The 22,581-nt window shown below is 37.7% G+C and overlaps 1 non-coding gene and 2 pseudogenes across 1 annotated transcript; all 3 read right to left on the reverse strand.

Moving 5' to 3' along the window:
• Positions 1-22,240, reverse strand: part of LOC104669125 — a 47,680-nt pseudogene extending 25,440 nt beyond the window's left edge.
• LOC115894052 lies at positions 11,115-11,217 on the reverse strand. Its single transcript, XR_004054108.1, has one exon. It is a non-coding gene; the product is annotated as a U6 spliceosomal RNA (small nuclear RNA).
• On the reverse strand, positions 19,767-20,215 carry LOC104669121 (annotated as a pseudogene).
• Positions 22,241-22,581: the final 341 nt, after the last annotated feature.

Here is a 22,581-nt window from a genome sequence, read left to right on the forward strand (position 1 = left end):
TCTTGCCTCAGCCTCCCAAAGTACTAGAATTACTGGCATAAGCCACCTCACCCAACCATGGAATGGTCTGAGAGGCAGTATCTGCACAGAAGCCAGAAGGTTTGGGTCGGAATCCCAGCTCTACCAGATACTAGCTGTGTGACCTTGAGCAAATTAACTTTCTAGGTCTCTGGTTCTTTATCTATGAAATGGAGAGAATAATACCATCTACTTCACTGGGATGTTGGGGAGATTAAACCAGGGACCGACATGAAACACATGGTGCATAGTGAGCTACAGATAACATTTGCTAGTAGCTACATTTGCTATTGCTACAGATAACATTTGCTATTAGCATGATAATTTTTACTGTCTTTTATATCTTGACAATTGTATGTGTTAGGCAGGAGGCATTCCAATGGGAGTGGTCTCCTAGAGCTGCACTGAATCATTCTTCACACCACTGAAAGTGGCAGCAAATGGGGAGCGTATAATTTATAGCTTACTTTTCTCTCTCTATGATTCAGCGGGCAACAGTCATGTATGTACTACAATGTAAACAGCAACTCCTGGATGGAGTAGTACATAACCCACATGACCAGCAGACAGGCTGAGCCACAGAGCTGAAAACTCTGGACCGTACTGGTAAATCAAGGCTTCTGAATCAATCCGCTCCCAGCTGCTGTTGCTGTGGCACTGCTTTTACGAGTGCTCTGCTGAGCGCTCGGATTAAGAGGCCGTGCTATCCTTCATCAGATAAGCTGCAGCCAGAACTCTTCAGCTGACAAACTGGCAACCATCCAGAAATACAGTTTTGGCTACACAGTGAAGGAAGGCAAATTTAGATTCTTTTTCCATACTGAGAAAAGCATGAGCATTTGATTGAACAATTCTCCTCCATTAAGCTAATTGGTTTTAATTTCATATTTAATTGCTAAAAATACAGTTAGAATAAGAGATTTACTGTGTCATTGTCTCAAGGAAGAAATCATTGGTATGGTATAAAGTATTTTGTTCTATGCTAAGAGCTGCCAAGCTAGAATATTTTCAATTTATACAAGGATAGGTGACATGCATGTCAGATATTATTTTCCTTTTAAGCAAATTTATGATGAGACAAAACTATCTTCCACTAAAAATAAAAGTCATGTAAAAATTAAGGGCTAAGTTGTTCTGTAGATGGGCAACGAGTGCTGAGACGTAAGGTCAGTGAGAGTCAGAACAGTCAGAGAAAGCTTCATGAAGAGGAAATTGCCTGCCAGGTCTGAATGAATGAGGCTAGATGAGCAGGAACTGAGAAGGCAGGAAAGACAGCTTGGGTAAAACTGGTGCTGACAGTGAAACCCCGTCTCTACTAAAAATACAAAAAATTAGCCGGGTGTGGTGGCGGCGCCTGTAGTCCCAGCTACTCAGGAGGCTGAGGCAGGAGAATGGCGTGAACCCGGGAAGTGGAGCTTGCAGTGAGCCAAGATCGTGCCACTGCACTCCAGCCTGGGTGACAGAGCGAGATTCCGTCTCAAAAAAAAAAAAAAAAAAGGTGCTGAAATCTGCCCAATTAACTCTGAGGATAGAGTCCAATGGCAGGGAAATAAAAACATACATCCATACAATAACCTGTAAATGAATGTTCACAGCAGCTGTTTTCATAATAGCCAGAAAGTGGAAACAACCTAAAGGTCCATCAGCTGACGAATGAATGGAAAACTGGTGTAGTCGTGAAATAGACTATTATTAGACAGTAAGAAGGAAGAAACTACTGATATGTGCTACAACATGGATACAATTCTGAAAAGATCCTGCTAAGTGAAAGAGCCAGTCAGAAAGGACTTCATATTGTATGACTCTGTGTACATAAAATATGCAGACCATGCAAATCTAGGGAGACAAAAGGGGACGGTAGTTGCCTACAACTGGGGTAGGTGGAGAGACATGGAGAGGGGCTGCAGTCGTGGCTAAGAGATGTGGGGCTGCTTTTCAGAGTGGTGAAAATGTTCTAGCACTGAATGTGGAACGCTGTGCATATACTAACAGACACTGAGTTGTACATTTTAGATGGCTGAACTGCCTGACATGTGAATTCCCTCTCAGTGAAACTGTTTTTAAAATCCCATGGTAGGATCAAGATAATTTTCTCAGCTCTCTATTTTGGATGTACATACTCTATCAGAACTGAATATTTCTATGCCTTTACAGTATGTTTTAAATGAAGATGAAGGCAATACTTAACTTTTCAAATACTTTGTAAATTCACCGAAAATGTGTGCATTTCAAAGAACAGTATGATGGCCTTTCTGTACAAGTTAGCCTAGTATCCATGAAATGAATAGGCACAGCTTCTGTGTCCATTCACAAAAGTGAAGAAATAAGACAACTTTCTGGAACATTCCAGTAAACATTCTCCTCTGACTTGCCTCACCAAGGCAATAAGGAAATTATCTAAAAATTCTGTTTGACAGAAAATAAGTCAATTTTCTGTGAGGAATGATATATCATTCTCAACTTTCCCAAGAGTAAATATTGTAAGAGAAAAAGTATGCAATTATTTTTCAAAATGGCAGAATAAAAGCCAGAGCTGAAGAAATAGGTATATTATAAAGATAATAAAATGGTATTAATTAACTATAATGAAAATATAAAATCAAGCTGTCCACTGAAATAAGTATTCTAAAACGCTTTATATTATTCAACCAGCTACAGATTAGCTGTCTACATGTTAAATTCCACACATCCTTGACTTCCTACTTGAAATAATTTCTCCTTTGAAGCCTGTGTCTCATCCAAATTAATGTGACAATGTGATGTACCTTCCAGTGGAGAATCTGATACAGGAAATTTGTTAAGGTGATTGGCCAGTTCTTCCTGAAGTTGTCTCACAAACACCTGATAAAATATTTTTGTTACTAATTTTATAAAGTGCCTTATTATTATGTTAATAATATTTAACTCTAGCATATATACTTTGAAAATTATTACCACACACAAAGATTCACTTTCTTTTCCTCATATGTACACATTCTTCTTTATTACTGAATTCAGTGAGGGACACAGAAGGTGTTATCTTCCTGCCAAATCGTATTCCCTTACATGACAAATGGATTCAGCCCACTATTCATTCGTCTTAGACCCTCAACTCAACCTGAGTTCCTCACATATTCAGTCGCCTGTTGAAATCCTTCCAACAGATTCCGATCTCAGAATAAAAGTAAAATTCCAACAGCCTTCAAAGCCCTAGGTAACATAACCTCTACCTCCCTCTCTGACCTCAGCTCCTACAACTCTGTCCCGTGCTCACTTCATTCCCACCCTCCGTGAACTCTGCCACCCCTCATTAGTCTGAAAATGGGGAATTCAGTATCAAACTCATAAATCACAGACAGCTACAAGTATCTTTGTACCGGACAAAGTTATATCCAAATGATAGTCACTGAGACTTAAAATGTAAATTATGAGCTAATTATTAATATTCCAAGTAAATTATAAATACCTATCAGTGGGAACATTAGATCAAATAATTTTTGCTAAAATTTACTACATTTATTCCAAATTGTGATTTTATAACAAGTAGATGTCTTTAAAATATTAAGTTGTCAGAAAAATACATAATGTGAGACTGACATATTTTCAGACTTAAGTCACATTGGTATGAATCAAAACAAAGTTGTACCAACTAAAATACATAAAAGAGCCACTGAAGGAAAACCATCACAAGACACAGCAACACACTTCATTTCATCTGGGAAATCTAGAATTAAATGTCAAAGCGGTTCACTTAATTGAATCTTAATTTCAAAATACTCATTTCATGTACAAGCATTTCCATTTACCTGCTTCATTATGGTCTTAAAATGTGGCAACATAAAGACATGAAATTTATTATTTCAGCAGTATAAGACTACATAACTTATCAACAATCTCGTATCTACTGAAATTTCATAGGTGACATAATGTCTTTACTCAGAGGAAAGCACCTGTCAGCTCTACCTTTTATTTCCTGGAAACAAAGTGTGTTTCCAAGCTGATACAGTAAACACATCTTTTTTGTTGTTTTTTTCATTAAAACAGCTTTGTTGAAATATGATTTCTAGTAAAACAGATTTGTTGAAATATGATTTATAGAACTTATCTGTTTTAACATACAGTTCAGAGATATTTAGTAAATTTACTGTGTCATTCAACCATCTCTACAATCCAACTTTAGAGCATTTTCATCACTCCAGGACAATCCCTCATGCCCATTAGCAGTCACCACCCATTTCCAGCCCCAGCCCTACACAAACATTAATCTTCTTTCTGTCCCTCTACATGTATTTCCTGGATGATTAATGTAAAGGGAATTATACAGTATGGTAAACACATTTCCATCCATTTATTTTTATATTGAACTAGGTTCAACTTATAGCCAGAATGAAATGTTTAAATTTTCTTTCCAGAAGGTTAAAAATACTTAATCTTTCTTCACACTTACTTCTCCTTCTGCTTCTTCTTTTTCATACTGAAACAGTTTTTCTTTTAAATAATTATATTCACTCATTAATTTCTTCGTTTTTTCTTCTAGAAGACCTTCCTTTCCGCTCTCAAGACAGTCTCCTTGAATATTAATGACTATCTCTTTATTATTGCCTTCCTTATGAGCATGCTCTAGTTGTTCAAGCAAGAGATTTTTGAATTCTTGTTGACATAGTCTCTCCTCTAAAGAGTTCTGCTTCCTGATGGAGTGACTCTCTTTAGCTTCCTCATTTGGATGCATCTGCTCCGTTTCCTTTATTCAATGCTGTGTTTGCCTTAGGTCCATCTGTACACTTTCTAAAGCCAATGACTTTTCCCTGAGAGCATCTCTTGTCTCATGGAGCTTACCTTTTAAGGACTGAACTTCACCCGAGCTTTAGAGAGTTGTTCAGTAAGAAACTCATTCTTACCTGTTAGTTGAGAAATATTAGAACTCATTTTTTCATGTACAGAAACATTATCTGCTCTCCATAAAACTAGTTCTAGGTCTTTTGTTTCCGCCATTTCATTGTACTCATTTATAGCAGTGGCCAGGCTAGAATGGAGGTATTCAACTTCAGCTTCTAGTTTTTCCTTGTGTTTTTCCTTCTCCAATTTTGAATTCAGCCTTGCATTCTCAGCTTTCAGATCACTAAGCTGTTGAGAATACTGGGCCATTGTTTTTGTTATCATTTCCTCATTGAGTCTTACACTCTTTTCAAAGTTAGTATTTATTTCTGCAATACTTTTAATTTCCTGAATATATTCCTTTTCCTTTTTGAGGTTGTCATTTTTTATTGCGTATAATTACTGTTTGAGCATGGCAATGTCCCTCTTCAACATATAATTTCCATACATCGCATCCTTCTTTTTTCCATAACTTTGAGAATCCTAAATAAAACAAAAGAACTTTTTAGCTAGCACTCAATAAGATAACATATCATGCTTATTTCTCAAGTGAAAGAACCACCTGTACATTCATGCAATTAAAAGTTGCTGTAAATGAATATCCAACTGGAGAAAAAATTGAAGCAAAACCTTGAACTTAGAGAGCATATATTTCAAAAAGTTCAAAAATTTAAGTCTATGAATCTGTAAAAGTAAACACACACACACACATACACACACAGTAGAGAATTTTTAAGAATATCACATTGGAAAAGCCTTTCTCTGAATTATAACAAACTCAAAGCATAAAGTAAAATACTAACAAATTTGACTAAATTAAAATAATAGAAAAAGAAAATTGCATTTCTGCTCTGACATCTAATCCTGACACCACCCGATAGTAAGAGCTTTACCTCCACATGTATTTGGACAGATAACTTTTCTCAAAGTTTTAAAAGTTCTGTTTCCCTGATTATATTCTATTGTGATTTGACTCAACATTTTTTAGTCAGTTGTAAGAATTACATTTACTAAATCATAAATCTAGACATTGTACTCAGCACTTCTACATACATACATCGATGAACTTATTTAGTTATCACAATCCTTAAAGAAGAGAGGTTAAAAATATAAGCAAGCTGCAGGATTTTCCTCAGGGCTTCTGATTCTACTTCTAGTTCTCCACCAGATCACAGGTACTTCTGTGGTGTAAATATACCAACACAACAACAGAGAAACAAGAAGACACAGGCATAAAATGTGTCTTCTGTCTCTGTCAGCTGGATTCTCCACGAAATAGCCAGACTGAGAGGATGTGACATGTGGGGCCTCAGAAACCGAAAAGCAGCTTTCCCTTTTCTGCACTAAGCTATTCTTTCCCCACTGCCTGTTCTCCTTATTTTTTCATTTGGATCCTGGGATACCAAAAAAGCGAAGGTGCTCACTGAAATAGAGGAACCAAAGTTTGCCACAACCCAAGGAGCCGAGTGAAACTGCTGAGTTGCTAGTGCAGAATCCTGGAAAAGGAGATGTTCCTCAAATTTACATCCAATTACCACAAAAGTTTACAGCTGGAGATATACAGTATAGTTGTCCGCTCTAGCCCCATTATCTACTTGGTAATGGAAGTAAAACCAAGAAATACTAAGTAACTCACCCAACGCTCCTAAGGTGGCATTACCTAGCATTTCATGGCACCAAAAAGGAAGATGCAATTACATATTGCTGAATTACATAAATTCCCAGACAAATATATCAAATTAGTCAGATAAATTAAAAGTGTGACTTTGGCAAAGGAATTTAATGGTTCAGAGGGTGGTGGGAGGCCTCATCTGCTTTTACTTTGAAAGAAGAAAATCTCTAGATTTTTGTGTATCTTTAGAGCACAATGTACAGAACTCAGCTTTCTCTATAGAGCCAAATGCTAAATTTTTGGTTGAGGAGTTACGCTACTTATATGATAAAATCATACATGTCAAAACTTGCCATATTTCATTAAACAACATCATGTAAAAGTCTGATTCAACAGAAACATTGAAGAGTGTTGATTTTTTTTAAAATATGCAAAAGTATACGTATTTGTTTCCAAAATATTTAAAATGACCACAATGGAATTATAAGTTTAAACAGTTTGAGTCAAACCAATGAACTTGCATGCATGAAAGCACATTAAATACATTAAACAGACTTCCTTGGCTGGGAATATTTGTTGTAACTCTCAAGGTTAGATACATTTTCATGTCTCTTCTCAGTCATTGCTTCTCTCCCATTGTATTACCATTTTATCATTTAAACACATGTAATTAATTTTTAAGTGGATATAGAAAAAAGAATCTAGAGATTCTTTCTTTAGCAATTTCCTTTATGCTTATCTGGTTCAGAAGGTCACATGGTATATGGCTACATAATTTTCCCAGCCCATATGCATGCCACTTAGAAGATTGAAAGTGAGACTTAGGTTGAACAAAGATTATGAGAATATTTTCCAGAACTGTCATTTAGATAGCAGCACTGATCTACTTTGACACATAATTACACATTTAGATAACCCCACTGTAACTATACACATGAGATTTTCTTGAGTAGAAAACCAGAATGAATCAGATAACTTATAAAAAGAGAAGCAGCAAGGGAACTTCTTTCTTTCTATAGTTGAACTTTCTTTCTTCAAAGCCAGAAACTCTACTTGCAACATGCCTACCTCATTCTTAAGCCTTTGCATATCTTGCTGTAAGTCTTCTTCTAGATATGCTTTTGATGTTCTGTCACTCTGTGGTGGAGAATAACTCACATTTTCTAATTCAGGTTTCATGCTTTTATAGGTATTAGCAGTGGGACTATCACATGTGGGTCCCTGAAACACACTTGCCAGTCATCTTCTAAGCTTTAGAAGAGCTTCTAAGTTCCACATGGCTTGTGGAACAAGCGCTGTATTGGTTTTTGGTTTTTGTAAGTGTCTGTAACAGCAGAAATACTGTGGCTTTCTATCTGTATTACATGCTTCACTTCTTGGAGTGAGCACAAATCAAAAAGACTTTTTGGATTTCTGGACTGAGACCAATGTCTAATGTCTAATTTCCAGTCTGTGGTATTTTGGGTTATATTTTCTTGTCAAGCTCTTGGTCTTCTTTCATTTCAACCATAACTACTGGGTTCCTTAATTTTTCAATTTCTGTATCATTACAACAATTCTTTTTCTTCTTCATCTCTGTGAGAAACAGGCTACATGTCTGGTTTGTCATAATTTTTACAGTCTGATTTATTTTCATTTGAATAAAGCTTAGAAGATGACTGGCAAGTGTGTTAGAGGGACCCAGAGTATAAATGCAATAACAAGACCTGAGTGAGATAGGCTCATTCTGCTCAGGCAATGCCTGGAATACTAGAGTTAGACACTCCAGGTACATCTGCTTCCTCACCATCAGGGCTATGATTCATCAGATTATGGGGCACTCCCTTTAGGTTTGTCCTTCTTTAGAGTTACAACGTAAGAGCTCTTCCTCAGGACAAACAGTAATTTTGGATTTTTCAAAACTTTCACCAATCTTCAGTTGAACTTTCTTGAATGAATTTTTTTTTTTTTTTTTTTTTTTTTGAGACGGACTTTCACTCTTGTTGCCCAGACTAGAGTGCAATGGCATGATCTTGGCTCACCGCAACCTCTGCCTTTTGGGTTCAAGCAGCTCTCTCCGGCATCAGTGCCCCGAGTAGCTGGGATTACAAGTATGCGCCACCGCATCCAGTTAATTTTGTATTTTTAGTAGAGAGGGAGTTTCTCCATGTTGGTCAGGCTGGTCTCGAACTCCTGACTTCGAGTGATCCACCCACCTCGGCCTCCCAAAGTGCTGGGATTACAGGCGTGAGCCACTGCTCTTGGCCTTGTAATGAATTTTAAAGTAAGTCCTGAATATACAGATATATCCTTTTTATTACAATTCTTACTCAGTTCTTGTTCTTGAGACATTTTTTGAAGGTGCAAAAGTGGAAAATTAATTTGCTTGTTTTGTTTACCAGATGTCTTTCTGACAGGGTGCATGTTTTAATATTAACTGTATTCTAAATTAAGTATGAACAAAAAAATAGAAAATAATTAAAATTTAACTGTGAAACTTAATCTATGTTTTACTACCCCTAATTTACTGGATTATAACTAAGAAGTAAAAAATGATTTGCCTTGGCTTAACATAGGAGGAAAACATGAACCAGCAAGCTTAACTCACTGTTTGTTTGAACTAAACTTAATTCATTCTTAATTAAATCTGCCAGAAATGGGTTCACAGATGATATGTAGTATTCTAAAGGCTTTCTCTCTTAATAGGATTTTTACCTCAGCATACCCTAAATAATGAACCCCTACAGTGAATTCATATTTCTGAGGATTAACTAAAGAGTAGGCAAATGCTAATTTATTAGAAGCCAAAATGAACACCAATCAGAAAGAGAAGAAAATTTTTAGATTCTACTTCAAATGCTATACTGTAATATGATAGTGTTATCTAGAAGGTTATCTGCTTATATCCAGGTCTAATATATTCCAAGCTCCACTAGTGACCGTGGGTTAAAAAATTTTAATAACGTTTACTATTTATGTTAAAATAAGAAAGTTATTGTTTGTACCCTGACACCAAAGTCCCACTCTGGAAGGCATAATTCTCTCAATAGGCAGTTGGGTTGATTTTGTGACCCCATCCTCTCACTGAACATAGACACCGACGGCAACCAGAAACCAAAAAACAGACGAAGTCTTTAACCTCAGCGCTGGTGACCGGCAACCTAAAACTGCAAAGTTTGAACCACTGGGAATGACAACTCCTTTAACCTGAGGTGAACTCAGGGGCCATCACTGTCCAATTGTTCAGAATTTCTCTTGCTTCGTAATACAACTCCATATCTGATGTTACCTTCTTTATCATGAAAGAGGTTATAAAAAATTAAAGAGCAAAGAGAGTTCTGGAAATTTCTGGCCTCAATTCCAAGGGTACAGATAGCTATGAGTTACTACAGATGGTAAGAATATTTTAAATTTTATAACCAGATAAAATGTTTTAAAATTCAATATGAAATTATGCTCTGTTGGATTCTAAAAGGATAGTCTAAAAGGTCATTTCATTTGGACTATGCTATGTTATTAAAGAAAAACAAACAAATAAACAAGCAAATCAATATTAAACCAGAAATTTAAATTGTTATATACCTGTGGCTGTTTATTTTCACTTCTTTCGAGCGTTTCTTGCCTTTTCTCTGAAGCCACTTTTAAGTCGTGTTCTGCTGACAAATCCGTATGTTTAGTTAAAATGAACAATTTAGAACAGTTAAAGACTATAATCTTTATAAAAATTGAAACAAAACAACATACTTTTATAAATTGAGAGTTTAAATGAAGCTTAATGTTTACTGGAATATTTACATTTTTAAGAAACACTTCTAATTATCTAAAACTCCAGCAAACCACTTGGGGAGACACTAGATATCAAAAGGTTCAAGACATGCCAAAGTCTCAGGGTCACCCACAAATTATTCCACCCAACATAAAAAAACGAAACTGCTGGAAACAAAACAAAATTTAAAAATACAGTACAAACATATAAAATAACACTTTACTGTTTTCTGCTTCATAATAATATCTTTTTAACAACATGCTAAGCGAGTTGTTATTTAGTAATAATTTGCGAAATTTTTGTTACCATTATACCTTTATAGTGTATACCCTGTTTTCTACATCTGAAATATTTTCCTCTACTATTCTGACAAATTTATTTTTGTGTTTTAAGACTCAGAATATAGGCTGGGTGCAGTAGCTCACACCTGTAATCCCAGCACTTTGGAAGGTCCAGGTAGGAAAACTGCTTAAAGCCAGGAGTTTAAGACCAGCCTGGAGACCATAGTGAAACCCTGACTCTATAGAAAATTTGCCAGGCATGGTGGTGTGTGCTTATAGTCCCAGCTATTCAAGAGGTTGAGGCAAGAGGATCCCTTAAGCCCAGGAGTTTCAGTTTGCAGTGAGTCTCAATAATGCCATTCAGTTCCATGAAAGAGAGGCAAGTTGATCTTTCCTCATTTTCAAGTCATGTACTAACAATATATTTGCATGTAACATCCCATATGCCACTCAGCTTTGTTCTCATTTCACAGATCACCTTACATGAATACTTTTATAATGATCATAATAACAATTTCCATATCGGGTGTCTCCTGTTTTGGTTTGACTCACATTATTTCCTTGAGCTAGTTAACAAATGGTCAAATGACCTTCTGGGGACTGTGCACATGTGGAATGCTTTCTGAATTTGTGTGCCATCCTTAGGCAGCAGGCATGCTTATCTGTTCTGTATTGATCCAATTTTAGAATATGTGCTCCTGAAGCAAGTATAAAGCCCTGTTTTATACATGGATACTCATGAGTCATGGATGAGGTTTAGCTCTGTTAAATCCAAATTACCTACTTTAGATACAGAGAATTCTATTGAATGACTTCCTGTGAGGTAGAATTTTAAAATATTTTAAAAACTTGAGGTAGAGATGCGAATAGCCTGACAGATTTTCATTATTTTGGAAACACATTACTTGCGGGGCCAACTGCAAGTTGGTGTCCATTACTCTATTGAAGGATAATGTGGAGCCTTCTGCTATCTAACAATAGCTGCGACACAGGACAGAAAAAAGCCTCAAGGTACAGATGTGATAACAAAAGGCAAAGGGACCTCTGCTCTCTTCCTGCAACATTATTTGAACATCCCTAACTGTTGAGTACAATCCAACTAACATTTGCTAGAGAAAAGATGGACACTGGTCTCAAAGGATAACATACCATGAAGGTATAGGCTAAGCCTAGCTAAGAGGTGGGCTACAAATAAGGTTTTTAGTGTTGGGGAAGGTCAATTTACTCACTATGCGTGTGGGTAAAGCCAGGAGGCCTTGCTGCCAGAGCAGGGTGCTGGGAACAATGGCTGAGCCTATGTACATGAACTAAAAAACACCCTAGCTGTGGACTCTGTGTATGAGTCACCATGAAGAGTGAGGACTCTGAATCAGTAAGGGCATCCTGGTGGCAAAAGTCAATCATTACCAGATTGCAGGACCAGTTACAATGGCAGCAATACAGCAAGTGAATCAATGGAAACAACAGAATGACTAGAATGGCCTTTTCCCCCTTCTTCTGACTTGTAAAGCAAGATTATCTTCCTTGGACTTAGGGAACCCCTTAACTTTTTGAAAAATTCAGAGGAAGGCATAGGAGATAGCCCCAGGGGACAATACAGGATTTTCTGCTAAACTGGACTTTTTTTTTTTTTTTTTTTTTTTTTTTTTTTTTTTTGAGACAGAGTCTTGCTCTGCTGTCCAGGCTGGAGTGCAGTGGCATGATCTTGGTTCACTGCAAGCTCCGCCTCCCGGGTTCATGCCATTCTGCCTCAGCCTCCCAAGTAGCTAGGACTACAGGCACCCGCCACCACGCCTGGCTAATTTTTTGTATTTTTAGTAGAGATGGGGTTTCACCGTGTTAGCCAGGATGGTCTCGATCTCCTGACCTTGTGATCTGCAATAACTAATTAGAAAAGTCAGGCCAGGCATGGTGGCTAGCAGTTTGTGAGGCCGAGGCAGGAGAATCACTGGAGCTCAGGAACATGGGCAACATAGTGAGACCTTGTCTCAAGAGAAAAAAAAAAAAGAAAAAAGAAAGAAAGAAAAAGTAAAAGATGTGACATTTTTTCTATCTCACATGTGAGGGTTATACTTGGAATAAAATGAACAACACTGAGATCCCTAAGGATCTTGCCCTCATTGCTACTTCTAACTACTCTAGCTTTCTGCTTGATTTCTGGCTAAAAGGTGGACTAACTTGTTGCCATTACAAACTACCTCAACCAAACTATGAACTGTCACCTAATGTATAAGATGCAATATTTGTAATTCTTTTGAACCTTAATTTAGTATTAACCGGTCTCTTAATATAAGCATATACCTTCTCAAATCACAACAAACAGCATAATCTTTGGCAGTTTGGCCAAACATGTCTTGATAAAAGATATTTATATTTTGTTGAAGGAGGAGGCTGACGATACTTGACGAGTTATGCTGAACAGCATGCATGAGGGCTGTTCTAAAATAATAAAGAAATAACAGCACTCAAGAACTTTAATAAAGATATGCAATTAGCAAATGTGATATGCTTTACCAATTTCATATCTTGCCTGTCAGGATAGACATAATAACCATTTACATGTACTAGTTTATGTGTATAAGCATCTTGGGTGCTCAAGTGTTCATCTTGGTAAATTACCACCAAGGCTAACAGGCAGGGACAACAAGGAAGCCTCTTGTCCCACTGGGTTATGACATAATACAAGTTGCAAATTTACAGTCCTTTGACGGCCAGTAAATTATGCTAAGGTCACTTATCAAAAGTAGGCAAAGATTTAGATGAAGATTTCCCCATTGCTTTCCTACTCTGATATATTATAATTCAATGTCAGCTAGGGGTCAGATAAGTAAGAGCTACCTGCAGGCTGAAAACAACAACAACAACAATAATAATAATGGTAATAGTAGTAGTTGTAAACTGAAAGTTAAAGTCTACACTTTATAAAAGTAATAAAATACAAATCCCATTTAGCTAATGTAAGATTATAGGACCAAAAACATCAGATTACAAATAACAGTCTATAAAAGAAGATGAATCCTACTATACACTGTTTTTATGTTGCTCAGTCCAAATAATTGCTTTTCTACCTAACTGATTATTCGTGTTATTTTTTACTATATGCCAATAATTATAAGTTAATCTTTTTATTAATATTTGTGACTTGAGTGACTGTTAGCACTCTAGAACACTCATGATTTTATTTTTAAAAAAACTATTGTACCTTCTGAAATTGTCAACAGCATGTACATTTGCCTGGTTCTTCAACAAAAATTCCACCATTTGCTGTCTCCTACAAATACCAACAAGCAAAAGTGGAGTGTTTCCCTCCTGTAAAAAGCAAAAACAGTTTATAATTAACAAAATTACATATGTCTCAACTGAACTAAAAATCTTCTGTGAGATGCTATGAACTTAAACATGCAACACAGAGAGAAAGTAAATGCAAAGCAGTCCCTTCCGTTTTCACTCCTCTGTGCTTTCCCACACACTGCCTTGCAAACACCCCTCCTCTGCCTCCGCACGTTAACTTTGGTCATCTCCAAAACTCACTTTATTTACCAGTCCCAAAAATCCTTCCTTCTATCTCAGCATTTAGCACAGTACATTGTAATTATTTCATTGTTTCCCACTGAAACCAAGAGCTTCTTGAGGGCAAGGGCTGTATCTTTTTTCTCTATAACCCTAAAACCTAAGACATAGTAGCGAATGCTTTAAGTTTTTAAAATAATGATGTAAATTATTATCGCTAGAGCAGTGTTTCTTAAACTATGTTCCAAAGAATATTTGTTTCACCAGAAGAACTGTACCCTAACAAAAAGATTCCATGATCATTTGCATTTGAGAAGTATTACAAAACTGTATTATATGACCAATAATCCAGAAATCCCTTGAACTTTGCCTAATCTCAATTTGACAATACTTTTTGTGGCAAACATTAACACTTTAGGAACTAGAGTTTCAGGGATATAGTTGCCAGAGCTTCCCAATACAAGTGGCAGTTTCCTCTGGGTGGTACAAACTTGCTTGATTTACTTCCATGGTGTGAGAATGCCAATGTCAGGCAATCCTGATCCAAAGGTGCCACTAAGGAAATGAGCTCTGAATTAAGAGAGATTGGCTTCAAATGCACTTATTTTCCTTATTATTAAATAGTTCATGGGATTTCTCCTAATACAAGAGGACAGATTTTTATTTTTATTATTTTTATTATTTTTTTTGAGACAGAGTCTCGCTCTGTCGCCAGGCTGGAGTGCAGTGGCACAATATTAGCTCACTGCAAGCTCCGCCTCCTGGGTTCATGCCATTCTCAGGTCTCAGCCTCCTGAGTAGCTGGGACTACAGGCGCCCGCCACCACGCCCGGCTAATGTTTTGTATTTTTTTTTTTTTTTTTTTTAGTAGAGACGGAGTTTCACCGTGTTAGCCAGGATGGTCTCGATCTCCTGACCTCGTGATTCGCCCACCTCGGCCTCCCAAAGTGCTGGGATTACAAGCGTGAGCCACCGTGCCCGGCCCAGATTTTTATCATAACTGTTAGAAAGCTCCAGTATGTTCTGTGTAAGAGAGACAGGTTAAAATTTTTTTGAAATTAAATATTAAAAAAGGAAAGCTCAGTAAGAAATTTTATTCTCAATTATAATGATAATCCTGGGATGCTAATGCAACTTTACTTTTTAAATCCATTTGTATTGGTTTCCATTTAAATAGCTATTTAACATTTTTTTTACTTTAGGCAAAATACAAATTAGAAATAAAAATACAATGGCTTATCAATAAAAGTTCTAATACTGATGTGTATTGCTTATTTCTAGCATAATAAAAGTCAGTAAGTCACTTGCATTTCTAAGGGACATTGCTGAGAAGAAAGATATAATGTCTGCAATATTCATAAACTATCCAACTCTTACCAGGGATAATCTAAAAAGGTTTCTAGGCATTCTTATGAGCAGGTGACTATTTGTGATATATATATATAGAGAGAGTTAAAAAAAACTTCTGGATTCTAAAATTCAACCCCATAATTCAGGGATTTATGTAAACTATAGACTATTTATTATAAACCAATATACACCATCTTGAAAACCTTGAAATCTTTATAAAAATACACTATAAAACAGGAGTTGTAAACTCAAATACTTATAAGGATGAAGGTGGTTACCCAAATAAGTGAAGTATTCCGGTGGGCACAGTAGCAAACTGGAGAATATGTGCCTCCTACACAGGGCAACCTCTGCACAGCAGACCAATCAGTGATGCGGTTCAGGGGACACCAGATTTGATTAAGACAATCCTGAGGTCCAGATTTCTGCATGAGTCTACTAAATTTTACATGTTGACTCAATTTAAAGAGGCAAAGAAACAATCTATGTGCCACATTTAGACTATAACTCTTGTGTTTTTATATTTGCTATGATTGTGTTACTAAATGATTTTGTATAAACCAAATATTTGCATGTGAAACTTTTTCTTTCTCCAGTATCATAGGTTTTATAAAAAATCAGCCCCTGATATATATATATATATATATATATAATAAAAATTGCTGTTAAGACTCATAATACCCACCCTCAAGAATTTTCCCAACATTTATTCATTTGCAATCTGCTTGTGTATCATTTTCCCAGATTGTTAACCAAATAGATAACTAGTTTATAGGACTGCTGAAACTAAATTATTAAAAGAATTCCTGTAGTATCCTCACTGACTTTATGGACTTCAGTGTTTAAAACTGACATCCCGATTATGCTAAAGCTCTATAAACTTAAGAGACATACTGAGATAGTCCATAATACAACTTCAACTGAAAAAAAAAGGTTCAAGACTTGCTACTAATTTAATTGAGAAAATCTCACTTGTAATGAACATTTGTTGACACATAATTACTTGAATGGTGACAAAGGAACATGAAATTGTGAAAGGGTCAGCCTCTACTTATTGAAAGATTACCCACAAGCAAATTGCTAAAGACTCTCTGAATGGCAGTGAGTGATTCATGGTGGGAAGCAAAAGGTGTTATTCTGTAAGCTGAGAGCTGTTGCCAATGATATTTCCTTTCACTTCCCAGTCACAAACGTAGGGAAAGACAGATAAGTCAGGCGAATGTTATTGGAAAGGAGAACTTTATGGAAAGTAGCACCTATCAAATGCCAACTCTTTTAGAGATTTCTTATGTTTTTGAGATACGAGAATTTATATACTGCACTTACCTATTCTGTGGTTCTTAATCAGGAGTGTATTCGGATGCTGAGGTATTTTTCTTCGCTCTTGCTGTTGTAAGAGACAAGAGTCTTCCTATGTTTCTCAGACTGGACTCAAACTCCTAGACTGAATCAATCCTCCCACCTCAGCCTCCTGAGTAGCTGGGACCACAGAAACATGTCATTGTGTGTGGCTTCAAGAAAACATTTTTAACTATAAATATTCAGACCTTATTGGCTCTATAACATCAAAATCATCAGAGGAAAGCCGACACTTGTAGATTTTAACAAAACTCCCCAGGGCACTGTAATGTCCAGTTCTAGCTGGTGCATCAGACAGTCACTTCGGTCTCATCTCTCACCCTCACCGCTAATATCCTTAGCTTGGGATGTGGCCAAAAAGAGAAAAGAGTACGAGACAGGTATTTATTAAAACTCCAGTTAATTTTCCTGGGTATGGGTAGAACAGGGACAAGTAAACTCAAAATCTCACTTGATTTTGCTATTTATAAGCTCCTTATCTCCCACCTTCCCACCGAGACATTCTAGATTTGAAAGGAGAGTTTAGACTCTTATCTAAGTGGTTGTTTTTGCCAGGATGGCTAATAAGTCCGTTACTAATTTGTTCCACCCTTTGCTGAAGTGTTTGTCACTTCATCACCACCTATTCACTGCCAATCTGGTTTCCTCAGAGTCCTCTAAAAATTAATCTTTAGGCAAGTTTCAATCACTCTGTTTACCAAACCATAAAATGATTACCCCAAAGCTGAAGAGCGCTTCGTCTCAATACATAGACTGGAAAAACAACAAACTAAAAAGCAAAACCTTTTCTTGGCATTTTCCCTCATTACCTCATGTCCAAGTGACCTGCATGCTTTTGATTGTTCTCCTTTTCCCTTCCCATTTTTCCCTCTTAAACCTTGTCACTGAAAGAAACATCTGTTTCTGTTTTTTTTTTTTTTTTTTTTTTGGAAACTGTCAGCTTCAGCAAGATTTCCGTTTATTGTAAATTGTTTTAGTTTTGAGTTTTAAGATAAAGCCACTTTCCAGGGTAATTTTTTTTCCTGTGATTTTTTTAAATACTAATTAGAAAAAAAAAAAATACACGTGAGGTAGGAAACAAATACTTGAAAAGAAGATGTTTGACCTTAAATTCACAAATGTTTCCCATAAGGGCACTAAACAAGCTGCGCCCTCTAATGCTTCTTTAAAAGTATCAATATTTAAAGTAAAACCTTAGACAATGAAGTTATTTCAAAATGTTTTCATTCAGGTACGCTCGATCTTCCAAATATGAAAAATTGACTCTTACCTATGTCAATGTTAAAACAAACATTTTGAAAAGAAAGTTGATTGATCTATACCTCATTTAGTGCTTCAATGTTTGCACGGTGGGAAAGCAGTTTTTCTGCCAGTGAAGTTCCCTTATTATACACAGCATAATGGAGAGCAGTGTTGCTGTAGATATCCTTAATGTTTGGATTGGCGCCACGTTCCAGGAGAATAATGGCACAAGCCTCTTCCTGGCAATGTACAGCCTATTAGTGTTAGATAAAAAATTAGACTATAAATTCTAAGAATTCAAAATACATATTCCACAGGTTTCACCAACTAGTTATATTTAAATGACATCAATTCATTTTAATTCTATGTATTTATATCAAATCCATTTCATGATGAAGGAGTTGCCTACTATATACCTTCATTAATGGTGTCCTGTTTAGTCTGTCACAGATGTCGATCTGGCAACTTCTGCTCAGCAAGACAGTGACCACTTCCACACGGCCATGGGCACAGGCCAAATGTAGAACAGTCCTATGAGAGTGAGAGTTTTCAGGAAATTGTAGTGCAGTATCTCAAAACCTACAGTGGTTCATGTAATTGTAAACATTGAATAGCATGTTATTCCTCTGCCTTCAAAACAAATACTTTTCTTTTGAAGAAGGTACAGTGTTTATTAGCTCTTACTGCTCCCTACCTTAATGAAACAGCAGCCTATTTGGATAGAATGAGCTTGGATTCAGTTCAACTAGAGCTTGGTGTTTGGATTCAGTTCAACTAGAGCTTGAGTTTTACTTTCAACTCGGTCACTTACCAGCTATTGCTCAGTCTTTCTGTGCCTCATTTTCCTCATTAATAAAGACAACGATAGCTCACAGGACACCACTGTGATGCTTAAATGAGAATCCCTACTAAAGTATTTAGAACGATTTCTAGAACAAGCAACAACTCAATAATTGTTAGATTTTTGTTTTTTGAGACTGGGTCTTGGTGTGTTGCCCAGGCTGGAGTGCAATGGTGCTTATACCTCACTGAAGCTTGGAACTCCTAGGCTCAAGCAATCCTCCTGCCCCAGCCTCCTGAGTAGCTGGGGCCACAGGAGTGCACCAGCATGCTCAGTTAATTTTTTTTTTTTTTAGAAATCATGTTTCCTTTTAATTGAATACTTAATTCACAATGTTTCTTCTCTTCCTGCTACTCTGGTTATAATTAGGTCCCCACCTCTCAAGAACATTGCACCTGACCAGATTGAGAGCCAATGTGAACATAAGCCCCAAACCAGGGCTTTCGGAATAACAAGGAACAGCCAAGCCAGCCTCTCCCTTCACTTAGAAAGGGATTATGAATGGGAGGGTCCAAATCTTCATCAACCAAACACAGAAAACCAGGAGCTCCACACCAACATGGAAACTAAAATGTATCAGGAATGAAGAACAGTACACCTTCACATACTCAAGGTCAGGATGGGGTTGCAGAAATCGTATCTGACCATTTGGCCTCTGCTAGTAGATATGGCCCCACTCCAGCATTTTTAAGAGAAGATGTTTTTGTTTCTATTACTTGTATTATTTCCCCCAAGGGGTATCAAATCTACGAAAAGGAATATAATGAATCAGAATAAATCAGCTCACTCACAAGAAACATTCTTGGGTAATGGTTTTTAGTTGCTGAGTTTATTCAGCATGTTATTTAAAAGCGGCAAAATTCAGGGCAATCTGAGAAGATAATTCAAAAGTAGTGGATACAGGTTTACGTAGGACACACATACATACAACCCCCATGTTTTTCAGTGTATATGTCAAGGGGCCAAGACTGGAGCCCAGTGCCTTGTGGCCTTCATTAACTTGACCCCTCCCTCAGTGGGAGCTGTTTCTTCTACTTGTTCTGCTGGCTTCTTCTCTCTTTCCTCTTCCTCATCCTCATCCTCTTGGGGATAGAGGTCTGGGTATTTCTGCATGCATTCCTGCATGGCCCGGAACTGGTCTACATAGTCTGACCCTTGATCTCCTCCATGCTATAGTGGAAGCAAGAAAAGGCTGACTTGAACTGTTCTCCACAGGGGCTGCTGGCCATTCCCCTAAGTCATGGGCAGTTCCAATTAATGGTTCCATCTGGTAGTATCAATCCATGCTCCTCGTATGGATCATTGGGGTCATCAGTCACCAATTCCGCATTGCTTGGAGTTTTATGATCTTCTTTGGTTACAAATATGATTCGAGCCTTCCCTTTCTGCCGGCACTAGGACATGGCTGCACCCGTCCCTGAGACCTTGTAGAAGTGGCGGTGGCGGCAGCTGCAGCCTTACCCTGCTCAGCTAATTTTAAAAAATATTTGTAGAGTAGGAATCTCACCTTGTTACTCAGGCTGGTCTCAAACTCCTCGCATCAAGGGAAGCTTCTATACTTCTATACCTATTGCCACTTTCAATGGTCACATATTATTCCATGCTATGGTTGCAAATGAAATTTATTTAAAGGATCCATTCTATGGGTTCTTGTTAACATAAATGCTGCGAAAAACAAAGTGCATGTATCTCTATTTTCTAAAGGTATTTTAATACAATGGAGTTGATGGGTAAAGGGCATAGACATTTTTTAAATGTGGTAATTATCTCCAAATTATCCACTTGAAAAGTCATCAGCAACTTAAACTTCAAGCAGCAGTATAAGTACCATTGCTCTTTATTCTCACATTGTGGATAGAAAACAGTCTCATTCCTGTTCTAACTTAAATTCTCTTATGAGAAACACTAAGGATTTTTTCCTATGCAACTTGCGGATCTGCAAAAAAGTACTTTGCTCACTTTTAGAGTTCCTTTCTTGTGGATTTGATTGGAAAGAATTCCCTGTAAAATAAAGATATGCTTTTTATCTGTATATATATATATATCTAACATGTATCAGTAATATATACAATTTTTATATGTATAATCAGTTATATATAATATATATAATAAAGAATTCCCTGTAGGATGAAGATACACTTTTCATCTGAATATCTATTAATATATATATTAGTAAAAATATATATAGTAAATATTTTCCAAGTATCTTATCTTTTGTCAATTTTTTTCTGATACACAGGGGGTTTTAATTTGTAGTTTGCTAAATCAGCCTTCAGAATGCCTGCTTGTGAGGTCATTCTTAGGAGGGCCTTTGTCAATGTAAAATGTACCTGTATAAATAGGCATTTGTGTTTTCTTCTGGTACTTTACTCATTTGCATATGCAAAAATTTCAATTTGTATTCCATCAGGAACTCATTTTTTGTGACAAAAGATTTCATTGGTCTTCTAACAGCAGGCATTTTTTAAATAACTCATCCTTTCCTACTAATCTGAAATGTTACCATTATAAATCCCTACATCTGCATCTTACATATATTTCAGTGTTTCTGGATTTCCTGTTCTGCTTCATGTTTTATGTCTTTTCAGCTGTTAGTAAATAATTGTGGGAATAGCACATTTTGATATTTAGAGGAGCAAGTCTTTTTTCACTCCATTATAAAATTTTTAAAATGTCATCATAATAGTAAGGTAGACAGCAGATATTATGCAAAGATGAAAAAAAACCTTGATATTTTCATTCGATTTCTGTAAAGCTGATAAACATAGAAAGAGCTCATATTTTGAGAAACTGAGTCTTCTCATTCAAGAACCTGGAACCCATGTCCCACTTCGAAGTGTCCCTCTGAGAAGCCGCAGTAAAGAACCTATCTACCCAGGTGGATTCGGATGTGAAACCGACACAGGGTTTTATCTGAGAACCTTCGCCTACTGAAAATGGCTCCTGGTATTTTTGACATGGGAACGAGTTCACATTAGGCACCTCCCTATCATGCATATGACCCCATGTTTTAAACGTGTATACGCTTAACTTCGTGAGTTAAATCTCTCAAATTCTCCACCAAGCGCTACAGGAGGGAAATTGCCAGCGATGGAAAGCAGCTGAGGCTCCGTTTGGCTCCTTGGCTCGAGGGTCCCGGCGCCCTCCAAGGCCCCCGCCTCAGGAGCTGCGGGGAAGCCGGGCCTAGGGTCCCCCTCCCACCGCGGGCTGAGCCCCCGCTACTTGTCCTTTCTGTCGCGGGCGTCCACGTCCCAGAACCTGCGCGTCAGGCAGCGCTCTACCTCCGCGGCGTCGCCCTTGATGGCCGCCCTGTGGATTTTCCGCAGTTCCCAGTCCTGGGTGTGGTACCCGCGACCCGCGTACTCTTCGTCCATGGAGCTCAGGAGCGCCTGGCCCAGGCGTCTCCCGAAGCTGAAGAGCTTCCTCATGGTGGCGACTTCTCAGACGCCCACCACCCGCTCCTGAGCCGCCGCGGCTCCCCGTGGCCTTTCCACCCCCACCCAGTCCCAAATCCGCGATCCCCCCACCAACCTGCGATCCACCCCCAAATCCAAGATCCACCCCCAAACCCGCGATGTGGCTCAGAATCCGCGATCCAGCCCGGTCCACCACAGCCTTCAGCAGCCACACTCGCAGCCTCCGACCTCTCAGACCAAGTGAGCCCCGCGAAGCCGTTAGGCGCGCGCCTGCAGCTCAGCGCTTAGATCTCTCAGACCGCGGGAGCCCGGAGAAGCCGTTAGGCGCGCGCCTACAGTTCAGGGCTGCGACC

Source organism: Rhinopithecus roxellana, chromosome 16 (genome assembly GCF_007565055.1).
Source record: "Rhinopithecus roxellana isolate Shanxi Qingling chromosome 16, ASM756505v1, whole genome shotgun sequence".
Classification (NCBI taxonomy): Eukaryota; Metazoa; Chordata; class Mammalia; order Primates; family Cercopithecidae; genus Rhinopithecus; species Rhinopithecus roxellana.